This window comes from Epinephelus fuscoguttatus, linkage group LG13 (assembly GCF_011397635.1).
Source record: "Epinephelus fuscoguttatus linkage group LG13, E.fuscoguttatus.final_Chr_v1".
Lineage (NCBI taxonomy): Eukaryota > Metazoa > Chordata > Actinopteri > Perciformes > Serranidae > Epinephelus > Epinephelus fuscoguttatus.
The window spans coordinates 36,601,933-36,616,906 of NC_064764.1; the positions used below are offsets into that span (position 1 = coordinate 36,601,933).

Sequence of the window (14,974 nt, forward strand, 5' to 3'; positions counted from 1 at the left end):
CTTTCCAGGTCATTTCCTTGTTTGTTTGTTTGTTTTTTAACTTAATTTCTTGTCTTAAATTTTCTCTTTTTACTAATTTCTTGCTAATTTTTTTGGGTCATTACCTCTTTCATTGTTGACTGCTATTCTTCCAAACATGTATTTAAAAGAAATCCAGCCAATTTGCTCAGATTTAAAGGGTTGATGTTGTAAACAATCTCTGTGTTTGTTAGAAGCTCTGTTTTAAACCCAGTGGAAACAGAGCCCTGGAACAAGGAAATGATTTTACTGACCTATAACAATATACAGGCTCCTCTTTTTTACCTGAGACTCCAGATTTTTGTCCACGGATACTTTTTTCTTCAGTGATCTGATTAGTCAGAGGTCGGGGTGTTGACAGGCTGGGATCTGATACTCTGATCAGTTGAGCTGCTCCAGAGCTGGTTAACTGATCAGCATCAGTTACCACGGTAATTTATCCTGGTAAAAAGAGAACCAGCTTCATAGTACTGAAAACCCAGAGTTAACCCTGAAGCTACCTCACTAACCCCAAATCCTGCTTCATAGTACAGGCCTCAGGATACAGTGTTGGGCCCACTGATGCGGGGCTTCTGCTTCATTGAGTCCATAGAGCAGGCACCCTAGAGACTTCTGCCAGCCGAGCTGCTAACTTCCTGTTAGCACTCCACTAACTTGAATGGGGATAAAATGATTTAATCTTGTGGCTCTTCCAGACTTTCCAAATGTTATTGGACTAAATGGATCAAATACTGATAATGAAACGAGACATTTTGTGGGGTTTGTAACGCTCAGGCATTTCTTTCCCGACATAAGTCAATGAGAGAAGGTCTTTGTGGGCCCCATGGCATCACGTGACGGTGTAATTCCACTGTTTGGCCACTATAAAAACAGGCATCAGAGCCTGACACACTTCCTGGGGGCCTGATTTTGACCACTGACTATAAAATAAAGGACGTGGTTACCGTGACGTCACCCATCAATTTGTTCCTCCCATTCTTAAGCTACAAGCTCGACATTTCAGTCACCATCTTGTTCTTTGGAGTCAATATTAGACTGAATGTTATTATCAGTAATAATAATAGTTTTATTTTATTTTATACATTGAGTTGTTTGGTCCTCGAATCTGTCCAGGAACTTCCAGGAGTCCTGGTTTGTTTAATTAGTTTTATTAAACGTGTTAATGATACATGATTGTCTCATTAAGGAGGGGGTCTGATCACAGACAGTTAACGATATGATCTTTAATGAAATCAAACTCTGCTCTTTTATTTTGAAGGCATCTGTGCTCCACTTCCTCTCCCCTGTTTAGGAGCTTTGATGACAGCCTTCCTCTCCACCCACACTGACAGAGACAGTAACTGAGTACTTTTACTCAAGTATTATACCACTGTACAATTTTAGGGTACTTAAATATTTTTATTTTTTCTTCTCCACTAAATCTCAGAGGTTGCTGCACTTTATTTATCTGACAGCTTTAACTTTACAGATCCAGATTATTGATACAAAATATAATCAATAATAAAAGATAATGTGTTATTATAGATTATAAAGTAATTAAAATGAGCTGCAACATTAAACTGATCAACACATTAAAGGGCCAGTGTGTAAAATGGGTGGAAAACAGTGACATCAGTGGTCAAATTCTAGATTGCAGGGCTCACTCGCTCACCCCTCCCATCGGGCAAATGGCGGTGGCCTCGTAGGGACAAAAAGCCTTGCGCACGAGTTTTTCAGGAGTAGGTCTATCTAGGGACGAGGTGAATGTTTATTTAGAAATCTAAACCATGTTACGATATTGTAATGAATCCCTCACGAGCAGGAGACCAGAGGAGCGTTCAGGAAAAAGGCCAGTTTATTTGAGCACTCCAGATACTCCGGTAACACTCCAAGGGGTAAAAGACTCTGTCCCAAACTCTGACTCTTCTAGCATAACAGACACACTTCATAACTTTACACACATACACGTTAACCATGCTGAGCGGGGACCCCCTCCCCTCTCTGCTCCACCAATCTCCAGCCCGCACACTGACTGACAGCGTAGCCTGTAAACAGAGCTCAGCTGTTTATTTAGCCTAGCAATATCTCCGCACTGTAGTAGCTGCAATGGACGACTTTGAACACGATTTTGAAGAGTTTCTTGTAGCGGACACAGACCCAGAGCCATACCTGTTTGAGCCGGAGCATACAGATGAGGAACTCCATGTGTTTGATGCTGAGCGGGCGAGAAGAGAGGCTGAATGCACAGAATGGGATTCGGTGCTACTGCTACCATCGCTGGGGAGATATATCATCAGGAGGAAAAGCGCCACAGAGAGTGCATCACAAGGAGTGAAGTTGCGTCTTCTTTTCCTCGCAGATGACAGTTCGGGTTCATTCTCTCCTGTTGCGTGGTAAGTGTGGTCCATTCGCAAACTTTATAACTAAAAAAACTTTTCACTACTCTCTATCGACGAACTACTAACACTCTGCTGTTTCCTCCTCCTTCTTCCTTCCTTCCGCTGTCTTCGTTGGTTCTTTTATACACGCAAAACGCGTTCTCTGGCTGGCTGGATTGTCCGCTCGGTCTGCCGTACATACATGGCGGCGCAAGATGGCGACCTCTCTAAAGCAAGGCCCTTGCTATATATATATATAAAAGCATAATTATAAGGCTACGAAAACCAAACGAATTTTATTTTATAGCGATCATACACTTGTATAAACATATTAATGGGTAGAATATTCAGATTCAGATTCAGATTGACAATAAACCATGCCAAATGTTACACACTGGCCATTTAATGCATCAGTAATATCCTAAAGATTACTCTGCTGAATGAGTACTTTTACCTTTGGTACTTTAAGTATATTTTAATGATCAGTGAGATTTTAACTGCAGGACATTAGAGTACTCCTACACTGTAGTATTACTACTTTCACTCTGGTAAAAACTACGAGTTATTGATCCATAAGACATGTTTCACTGAGTCATCTATCATCTCCATGGAGACAGGGTTCAGACCCAGGACCCGCTGCTGTCCTCCATCTGTCTGTCTGTGTGCGCCATCTGCTGGAGACACTGAGCTCATACACCCATCTGTATTTACTACCCCCCTCTGTATTTACACCTTCCATCTGTCTGCCTGAATCATAACCCAGGAACAAACACATTTGAAGATTAAACATGTCATTTTCAATATGATCCAAAAGTATTTTTAAATGATCTCCATCAGTAAACAAACTGTAGTATTCCAACTGTCTTCAAAAAGAAGGTTGTTACTTTCAATAAGTGCTCTGATGATGTGAACGTGTTCATGTAAAACCCAATAAACAATGTTAACGTTAAAAAAAGAGATGTTTGCTAACAAGTGGCTAAATGAGACTACAGAACGTCATCACACCAAACACAGCTATACAGCCTCATGGTGGTGATGATGAAGTCATGTGACCGTGTAGTTTGTCTTAGCATTTTAATTCTGGTGATTGAATTTACCCTCCTTCAGAGATCATAAAGTGGTGTTCATTAGTGAAGATTATCTTGCCGTAAAAATGCTGTCAGTAAATGCACCAAAGAGATGCTAACATCAGGGTCGGACTACAGAAAAACGTCATCCCTGCATTAATAGTCTCTACCTGACACATTAGCTTGCTGGCTAACGAGCAACTATGAGGTACTACAGTTAAAAAATATACCAACTTTTTTGGTTATTAATGGTCAGATGAGATGGATAGTTTCTGAGCCTGTAAGTCACCACTTCAAGTCACAACTCACGACTTCATAGCGCTCCAGGCAAGTTACGCCAAAGCAATAAAACATTACTGACAAAGATAAAACTCTTTGATATATTAAACCCATTATGTTAGCTGTGTGCAGCTAACGGTTGATGCGTAGCTACAAACAGCTAGTGTTATGGTAGCTGATTTTATTTTCTGTAACTAATGTAGCATGATAGAATGGCAGAATTAGCTAGCTAGCTGCTACATGAATAAAATTTAACAACTTAATTCTTCATCCACACTCTCTTGTGACAGAGTAGGACAGCACATTGCTATCATCTGCTGAGTGATGATGTTGTTTGACTCATTTTCTGTAAATACTGTAAAGTTAGCATTAAAACATGGTGGAATTAGCAAGCTAGCTAGCTAGACAGGGGCGAGGAGGACAGAGAGGACCACCTTATCGGTTTGTCTGAGCTACAGCTGTGTCTGTATGAAAGTTGCATGAAAACATGGTGGAATTAGCTAGAGATGCACAATATTAGATTTTTTGTGGATAACCGATATGCCGATATTATATCAACTTATTTGGCCAAGAACCCATACCAAATATCTGATGATCCGATATAACTGATAGCATGGTGGGATTAGCAAGCTAGCTAACTAGCTCGGTATTAGCTAGCTAACTAGCTAGTTGCCACATTAATAAAATTTAACAACTTAATTCTTAATTCAAGTGTGATGTCATTACAAGCTAAACACAACGCAACTTAAACCTGGACACTAGAAACTTTTTGGGTGTATGTGTTGGGCTTCACAGTTCCACTGGACTGAACCAGCACCATCTTGGTGTCAGTATCCTGTTTAGGGATGGGCAACACAAGCAAAAACACTATTCGCAACACTATACACTATACTCGTGGCAATTTTTCGAAAATTTTTCGAATAATCCCCCCCCCCCCCCCCCCCCGAGCCACGCACACAGAGATCCATTCATCTTTAAAGGCCCGAACATCAGGCGGAACGGACTCCACGGAGGTCCGCGCGGACTCAAAGCGGACGTCCGCAAGCCCTGTGCACGCACACCAGTGACTGCTCGGCATGTATTTTTCACATCGCGGGGATTTTTCATGGACATTTTTACAGGAAACTACAACGCGGAAGTGCGCTCGACTATGAAAGCCCGAATGACTGCGGACATACCTCACGGAGTAGTAGTCTCTGCATGTTTCTCCTGTTTGTAGAAGAGCATCTCACACCGCTGTAGCAATCCTACACTGCCCTCGTGCGGTTAGGAGCTGAATTGCATGTCAAATAAAGGGGGGGAAATAAGACGGCAAATAGTAATAGTCGCATTAAAAAAAATCGATTTTTCAAAAATAAAACGACTCTTCGAAAATCGAAAATCGTGACCCATCCCTAATCCTGTTGCTATTATCTGTGCTTCAGATGCTAAAATCTGCTCTGCTGGTTACTACCAGGATCAGGGGGTGGTGGGGGGCCTCAGGGGTCCAGGATCAGTTGGTCCGCCCCTGTCCTCCTCCTGCACCAGCTCGGTGTTTTCACACTGTTTCCACCGGAGCAGCACAAACACTCGGAGGAGGAGGAGGAGGAGGAGGAGGAGAGGTTAAACTAGAAACCAGCAGGAGGAAGAGGAGGAGGAGCGTCCCGGTGATGAATGCAGTGATTATTCAGGTGAAGAAAACTCCGCTGTTGGACACAGAACCTCCTCAGTGAGTCCATGAGGAAGGAGACCCACAGGAGACCCACAGGAGCACCAGAGGAGGTGAGTCTGTCTCCTCAGCTTCATGTTTAAATCTGTTTTATATTCTCGTTTTTAGAAACGCTCCCTTTTCTCGTCTTTTAAAAACAAACGCACCCGAACTCTCAGGTGGGCGGAGTCAGCGCTTTAACGGTGCTGCACGCGGCTCGCGCCGGTTCACCCGCCTCACCGACACAAACAAAACAAACGAACGGCTGATCAGGCTGATCGATCGGTTTGATATCGATCCGTCAATACACGTCATTTATGTTTGATGAAAAAATATTATTCTGATCTTGTCAAATCTCAAATATTATTTATTTTAATGTTTGTTTTTTAAAACAATCAGTCAAATCATATTACATATCAACATGAATTCATCTGATAACTGATCAATACTGATCAATAACTGTGCTCAGACCATCACCTGTGTACCAGGGTCAGTTTACCCAGACTGTGTACTGGGTTAATGCTGGTTCAACTGGGACTGTGCTGGGTTAATGAACTGGGGCTGGACTGAGTGAACACTGGTTGAGACTGTGCTCGGTTAATGCTGGTTGAACTGGGATTGTACTGGGTTAATGAACTGGGACTGTAGGTTACTGGATTACCTGAACTGGGATTGTACCGTGTTAATGAACTGGGACTGGACTGGGTGAATGGTGGTTGAACAGGAACTGTACTGGGTTAATGGACTGGGACTGTACTGGATTAACTGAACTGGGACTGTACTGGGTTAATGAAAGGACTGTACTAGATTAATGAAAGGACTGTACTGGGTAAATGAACTGGGACTGGACTGGGTGAACATTGATTAAACTGGGGCTGTACTGGGTGAATTAGGGTCAACTTGGACTGTACTGGATATATGCTGGTTGAACTGGGACTGTACCTGGTGAATGCTGGTTGAACTGGGACTGTACTTGGTGAATGAACTGGGACTGTACTGGGTGAGCCGGGACAGTACTGGATATATGTTGGTTGAACTGGGACTGTACTGGGTTAATTAAACTGGGACTGTACTGGGTGAATGCTGGTTGAACTGGGACTGTACTGGGTGAACTGGGACTGTACTGGGTGAATGATGGTTGAACTGGGACTGTACTGGATATATGTGGGAAACAGTGAGCAGGGTTTAAAGGATGTTTGTGAAACGGTCGACTGACGAGAAGGAATCTTCTCCTCTGATAAATAGACCTATACATGAACTCTGGTGCATGCTGGAAACTTAAACACCTTAAATACACCGTTTAAAGTTTTACTAATTCAAACTTTCAGCATCTTGATGTTGGACATGATCTCCTCTGATCTTTAAAAGTTGCTTCAGTTTATGTTTCAAAACCTTGTTGATCTAATTTCCTTTCCTGTGGGCAGAAAAGTAAAGATTTGAATAAGATATGAAGCCTGTGGGGAGATGTGATGATGGTACTGTCTCAGCTTGATGTTCTGTGTTAACGTTGCAGGAGTTTCTTTTCTGGTGAAGAACATGTGCTTAACTGTGATGTTTCTGATCAGTTTTGTAATTGTGAATTAAATTGTAATTATTTTACATTAACTAGAGGCCTTTATTTGTGTTCTCCGTCAAATAAAACATGAAACTTAATGACAAACTAATCTTGTTTCCACATTCAATTCATTTAAACAGACAGCTCAGTTTCTGAATATATGACACTAGTGGTGTACTCATTATATTCAGATTAGATAATGTCATAAACTGGCAAACAATGTTTTGTTGGATTGAGCTCCTTTAATAATCCTCTGTGTCAGCTCTGCACTGTAGCTGTCAAGCTAACGTAACGTTAGCTTACCCGGAGACTAACAGGAGGAGCTGCTTCACATTAACATCTGTTGGTATCAGTCAGGATGATGTTGAGACTGTGAATGTGTTTGTGGGACGGGTTTTTCCTTAACTTGAAAGATTAAAACATCAGCTGTACATGATGTTTCAACCAGCTAATGTTAGCTTAATCAGCTACAGCAGATAAAAACTTTTATTTCAGTGATATGGACAGTAATTGGCTCAAAACGAAAAGCTCCTTTTCTGTACGTTTGCCTGAAACAAACAACTGTTTCATAAATGACTGATTTCTGACGTTAAATCTGCTGCTGTAATCAGTGTATGAGAACAGACTGACAAGTAAGTAACAGAAAATTAAAAAATTCAAATCAAAAATCAACCCAAATGAGGAGTTTAGATTTCCAAGTCAAACTTTTATTATCATTGTCATTGTTTCTAGCTCCGTTGGACATGTCCACACTGGAGTTATAACAACATGACATTGTTACAGCCTCAGAAAATGTCAGGGTTCACAATATAACACAAGTTTAATGTTATTATCAGTTACAATGACCCTTAACAGAATGAACACAGACGGGTTTTTTTATGCTTCCGCGCCGGTGATAGCTGTGGCCAGAGGCAATGGGCTCTAGTTTCGCAGACCGGGCGCAGTGGAGGCACAGCGCACCTGCGCTTCGCCAACTGGGTGTGGCCAGGCGGATTTTGTAAGTTGGCACACAGTGCACCCTGGCACAGCTACTCCTCTATCCCACCTCTATCCCTCCTACCAACGCAAGTCGGAAAGAGGGAGGAGAGAAGGCAGGGAGTGGGTTTTACACACATCACATCAAATGAGCCCCTCTCCTCGCCCTTAAATGCACCGCGCGAAGGCGAATGAGAGTTTACTCAATTCGCCATGGCAGAAGAGAGCAGCAGCGTCAGACGGCCAAACTCCTCCTCCCAGGAGGAAACTGATGTTTTGGTCCGGGAGGTCCAAACTCGCAGTGTCTGAATATACGGAACTGTGCGCAGACCTCCACGGGCTGAATTATGCAAAGGTAGCCTGGGAGGAGGTCACCACAATTGTAAATCAATGTTGCGTCCCTCTCATGCGTGCGTGCGCTCTCTCAGTCTCACTCTGTTTCTTTTCTTTTGACTTTTCTAAGATGACAGATGCTGAATATATACTCCCTATCTGATGCTGTGGCTGTTTGTGGTTGGCTGAGAGGGCTGTGAACTCATTAGTTTGCAGCTGTGTTAATCAGATCAGGTTGGGTTTCCATTACGCGTGCCAAACGTGCCAAACGTGCTAAACGTGCTAAACGGTGCCAATCCCCTTTGATCTGACATCAGATGTGACGGGACAGTCGATATAGAGACACATTTATGTGCTAATTGCAGATAGTTGCATTGAATAGTGGTTTTGGTTATTTATTGTATTGTTAATGTGCCTGATATTCTGGAAACCTGCCTGTGAGGTTTTGGTGACGTGTGCGTAGTGTCCACTGGTCAGCCAAACTTCGGCTTACACCGGCTGCATTCCCCTTGCGCTGAAAGTAGACCTGGTTTTAGCTGGTGAGCTTTTAGCGCACCTTCGGCGAAGCCTTTTGGCACCAAACTGTCACTGCGCCAAGCTGGATCTGTCAACACCTCCCCCTGCTGCGCCGCCACACCCATCTCAGCGCACCTCGGTCTGCCAAACTACTAAACTGAGCGTGCCTCGGGTTGTGCTGCTCGAAACTAGCTCTGCGCGGGTTTCGCCACCCTGTGCCACCCTGCGCTGCGCCGGGAAACTAGAGCCCATTATGTTTTGGGGTTGTCCATCCGTCTGTTCGTCCCATGCTTGTGAACACGATACCTTAAGAACACCTCAAGGGAATTTCTTTAATTTTGCACAAATGTCCACTTGGACTCAACAATGAACTGATTGAATTCCAGTGGTCAAAGGTCACTGTGACCTTGCATTAGCCTCATTCTTGTGAATGTAACATCTCTAGAACAACTCAAGGGAATTTCTTCAAGTTTGGCACATATGTCCACTTGGACATGGAATGATGAACTGATTACATTATGGTGGTCATAGGTCAAAGGTAAAGTTCACTCTGACCTTGTCTGTCCCATTTTTGTGAACATGATATCTCAAGAAGGCCTTAAGGGAATTTCTTTAAATTTGACACAAACATCCACTTGGACTGAAGAATAAACTGATCAGAAGTTTCTGGTCAAAGGTCACTTCACAAAACATATTTTTGGCCATAACTCAAGAATTCATAAGCTAAGTATGACAAAACTTCACATAAATGTTTAACAGCATATAATGATGAAGTGATGACATTTTATATCCAGAAGGTCAAACATCATCAAACAGAAATACTTCTCTGGGCATTACTCAGTGTCACATCTCAGGAACAGAAGGGGAGACAGTTGGTCGGATACTGAATTGGTGACATAATCTTAACAATGTGCTGACTGGATGATGTTGGGTCACATTCAGCATTTACTGGATAACATTGGGTCGAAGTCAGCATTGACTGGATTATCTAGGGTCACATTCAGCATTGACTGGATGATGTTGGGTCACATTCAGCATTGACTGGATAACATTGGGTCACAGTCAGCATTGACTGGATTATCTTGGGTCACATTCAGCATTGACTGGATAATGTTGGGTCACATTCAGCATTGACTGGATAACATTGGGTCACACTCAGCATTGACTGGATGATGCTGGGTCACATGCAGCATTGACTGGATAATGTTGGGTCATATTCAGCATTGATTTGATGATGTTGAGTCACAGTTAGCATTGACTGGATAACATTGGGTCACATTCAGCATTGACTGGATGATGTTAGGTCACATGCAGTATTGACTAGATGATGTTGGGTCACTTTCAGCATTGACTGGTTAATGTTGGGTCGCATTCAGCATTGATTTGATGATGCTGAGTCACAGTTAGCATTGAATGGATAACGTTGGGTCACATTCAGCATTGACTGGATAACATTGGGTCACAGTTAGCATTGACTGGATAACATTGGGTCACATTCAGCATTGACTGGATGATGTTAGGTCACATGCAGTATTGACTAGATGATGTTGGGTCACATTCAGCATTGACTGGTTAATGTTGGGTCGCATTCAGCATTGATTTGATGATGCTGAGTCACAGTTAGCATTGAATGGATAACGGGTCACATTCAGCATTGACTGGATAACATTGGGTCACAGTCAGCATTAACTGGATAACATTGGGTCACATTCAGCATTGACTGGATGATGTTAGGTCACATGCAGTATTGACTGGATGATGTTGGGTCACATGCAACATTGACTGGATGATGTTGGATCACATTCAGCATTGACTGGTTAATGTTGGGTCGCATTCAGCATTGATTTGATGATGCTGAGTCACAGTTAGCATTGAATGGATAACATTGGGTCACATTCAGCATTGACTGGATGATGTTAGGTCACATGCAGTATTGACTGGATGATGTTGGGTCACATTCAGCATTGACTGGTTAATGTTGGGTCGCATTCAGCATTGATTTGATGATGCTGAGTCACAGTTAGCATTGAATGGATAACGTTGGGTCACATTCAGCATTGACTGGATAACATTGGGTCACATTCAGCATTGACTGGATGATGTTAGGTCACATGCAGTACTGACTGGATGATGTTGGGTCACATGCAACATTGACTGGATGATGTTGGGTCACATTCAGCATTGACTGGTTAATGTTGGGTCGCATTCAGCATTGATTTGATGATGCTGAGTCACAGTTAGCATTGAATGGATAACGTTGGGTCACATTCAGCATTGACTGGTTAATGTTGGGTCGCATTCAGCATTGATTTGATGATGGTGAGTCACAGTTAGCATTGAATGGATAACATTGGGCCACATTTAACATTGACTGGATAACACTGGGTCACGTTCAGCATTGACTGGATAAAGTTGGGTCACATTCAGCGTTAATTGGATGATGTTGGGTCACTTTCAGCATTGACTGGGTAACACTGGGTCACATTTAGCACTGACTGGGTAACACTGAATCACATTCAGCAGCAGGAAACAGAAGTTTTCCCTTCTGATAATGAAGTGTGTTAATGAGAAGCACAGATGGGAGACAGAGATTCACTGACCTCTCTCTGAGTCTCTCCTGCTGAGTCCAAATGTGTTTCAGTGGAACAACTGAACTGCTGACTGCAAACATTCACATCTGACTGTGTCACTGCTTTGGGATCTGTTGTTGTTACAAGGTCGCCTGTTATCTGTGTACAAACTGATCTTCTATCAGCTGCTCTGTTTACTTTTTATTCATCAATACAGAACACAGGTTATAGGAGAATTCTGTTTCCTGTTTCCTCGTTCACACGCAGCTCAAGGGCAATGTATGAGATCTGATCTGTACTGCAGTAAATGTATAGAAATACTCTGTTACAGAATATGTTATCTAATCTTTACTGCAGTAAAATCATCAAAGTGTACTTCAAATATCAAAAGTAAAATAATAATGTATATTAATAATCTGAATCTGTGAAGTAGCTTAAGTTATCAGACAGTACAGTAAAAAGTACAGTATTTATCTCTGAGATATTTAAACTGCTCTGGCCTGCCAACTGTTGCTGCTTCCTCTGCAAGCTGCTTTGCAACCTGCCTCCACCCCAGCTCCTCCTTTTCATGCTTTTCATGCTGTGTCTGACTCATCAATGTCATTTCTGTTTGTCAGTGATGCTGCTCTGTTCTGTTCCTGCGGGGTCTTTGCTGCAGCTCTCCCTGCCTACTGTACACATGACGCATTTTTTGCACACTCAAATTTATTATTTTCAATGAGGACATGCGGCAGGCGCGCACAAATGCCAGAGCAACACTGTTGCGGCATGCACGCATTCCCAAGCCCCTATTTTTCAGGGCATGACAGCTGTGTCCTGAGATACACTGCATGTCATGTGATGAGGAACAACCAATCACAGCCGACAGATATCTTTCCCTTCTTCTGTCAATATTCAGTCTGATACGTATGGAAAAGTTGATCGTGTTAGTGCAGGGCTACCCACCTACCAACCTGCTGCTGCGCTCTTGAAAGCTGGCACAAAAAGGCACAAAAGTAGTGCCCAGCACCCGACCTTGTGTTTTCCAGGCGGTTAAAGACATGACATGTGTACGGCCCCTTAGGCTTTCCATTTAGGCACATGGAAGGGCAGAGAGGTTTGCTCTCTCTACCTTAAGGTCTTCCAAGTGTCCAGAAGAGGCTTTCTGCATAGGCTTAGGAAAGGCAGAAAAGCCATCCACCTCCCTTCCCACCCACCCAATACAGACTTTCTCATTCTCTTAATGGAATTGCCGGCGGCTGTCACTATAAAGACAGAAGGGCTCATGTTTGGGAGCAGATCGATCAGCGATTGCTGTATGTTGCTGAGTAGAGTTGTGCTTTTATCACTGTTCCCCTTTGTAAGCTTTTGTAAGATATTGTTGTCATAGAAACAAACCCACGCAGAGCACGTCTGGGATGAAACGCTTCCCAGTGCCTTTCTGCTTAAGAAAAACGCTCTGTGGACGTGCTAATAGGTAAATGTTAGCATGCTAACATGAGATAGTGAACATGATATGTTGCTGTCATATACTGCTGCTAATCAACCTAATAAAGTTTTAAAAATGACTGGTCAAACCTCCCAGTACAAACTGGTAACAGCATTACCATTATGAGAGGACCACAGCAGGTTTTTGGAGGCGTCTCTGAAACACTTCATGTATTAAACGTTCAGAAAGCTGTGACACGTCAGTTGTTAAATAAAGACAGAAATGTGTCTGGAAATAATCAAACGATCACAGATTACTGACAGAAACACGTCCTGCTGCGGACCTGCGGCTCTGACGAGGACTTAATAGGAAGCATAGGTCGACCTCCAGATAAAAATGTCATTTAGTGTGTTTGGCTGTAGAGCCATGTAAGGCAGCTGTGTGTTAGCAGCATATTTTAACTGTGACAGCAGGAAACCAACATGCTGGTTCTGTTTGGTCTGAAAACAGTCTGATAACACCATCAGGTCCTCCAACCAACATCCAACCAATGCAGCGTCAACTCACACAGTCTGAGAGGCTGAAATACCTGACGCACTGAGCAACAGACAACACATGAATCAGGAGGCCTGTGGGTCCTCAGAAAATTTAGAGCATCAAACACTTAGTTTCCTGAAGTCTGGTGAATGTTTGTGAACCAGTTTGTGAATTTTCTGCATCATTTTATGGTTTCAATGTCTTTAGTTTGGTGAAAACAAAAGTCCTGAGTTACCTTCATGTTTTCACTGGAGGGACAGATGTTCTTAATATTGAGGGGGGCGTGTCCCTTGTGTCCCTCCTGAAATCTACATCTATGGCACTGTGCATGCTCAGTGGCCAGGAGCTGTGGGTGGGTCAACTGAAAACTTTTCAATTTATCGCACAAGTGAACAGATGCCAGTCTTGATTTTTGTTTCTAGTTCATACAGCAGATCCAAATTTGACAGGCTGTTGTTCAGGGGCAGAGTGGGTGATAAATACCACTTCTATGTGGCATTTACTGTTGACCTGCTGTCTCCCCCAAAGATCTAGACCAAAAATGGGTCTACAGTATGTGGGTCTCAGAGGGTTAATTACGTGCTGCTATTTCGTCTCTTCGACAACACTGTCACTGATCTTAAAGAAATAAATCTAAAAATCAAGATGATAAAGTAAATTTCTTTGCATTCATTTGAGTCCTAATCAAAACACTGTTAAGAATTACGTAACCTCGTTAATATGACCTTCAAAGCTGCTGTGAAAGTGCAATTAATCGTGATTAAAAAAATGAATCCTTTGACAGCCCTATTTGTTATTATCATTATTAACACTCAACATCACTTCCACTTGTAGGATTGTCATACAAGTTTTGGAACTACAGGTTCCATGATGCTTTAGGAACGCTATCAAGATGTATGATGTTTCCATGGTGTCAGTGAATTAGCTGTAAGCTGTAAATTAGCTAGAACTTTTTTTATGCCGGTGTCAGCCATTAGGCTTTCCATGTAGGCGCATGGAAGGGCAGGGAGGTTTGCTCTCTGTGCCTCAGACTCTCCTCGTATGTTAATATAATAAAATGCTTTTGATACGTAATAACAGTAAATATGAGATACTTTAAGACTGTTGCTCATGTAATATTCTAATAGGTGACTGTAATTTCTACCAGAGTCATTTTCTGGTAAGAAATCTGTATTTTTACACAAGTGTGGTGTTCAGGTACTTCATCCAGCACCGCTTGAAACTGTGCTGATTGTATTGATGTTCTGTGTGTGAAGCGTTATGTTTTCACAGACATGGCTGGAACTTGACTGGTGTGCGGAGACAAACAACCGTGAGGCGGTGATTCTAGTTATAGTCCATATTAGTTTCCCCGGATGTATCACTGATTACTGTGATACTGAAGAAAACAAGATGATTCTTTGATTCATGGACGTTTATTCTGGATAATCAGAGATGATGAGAAGTCACAGTGAATGATTTCAACATGTGTTTCATGTCTGTGTGTTCGCAATTCACTGAGTGATGAAGAGGAGGAAGGATTTAAAGTATCTTAATGAGTTCCACCTGCTGACAAACTTCCTGTTGTTCTTAGAACACCTGCACACACCTGTCACTGTCACCATAGTGTCAGACTTTTAAAGCACCTGGTTCAAGCTGACGAAGAAGTGAAGAAGAAGAGGAGCTCAGATGG

The 14,974-nt window shown here is 42.5% G+C and overlaps 1 protein-coding gene across 1 annotated transcript in view; it reads left to right on the forward strand.

Annotated features, from left to right (window-relative positions):
• Positions 1-5,350: 5,350 nt before the first annotated feature.
• mylka (myosin, light chain kinase a) overlaps positions 5,351-14,974 on the forward strand; it is a 77,556-nt gene continuing 67,932 nt past the window's right edge. Inside the window, exon 1 of the mRNA XM_049594377.1 lies at positions 5,351-5,482. The gene's annotated coding sequence lies outside the window, so the exon portion shown is untranslated. The remainder of the gene's footprint in view (positions 5,483-14,974) is intronic.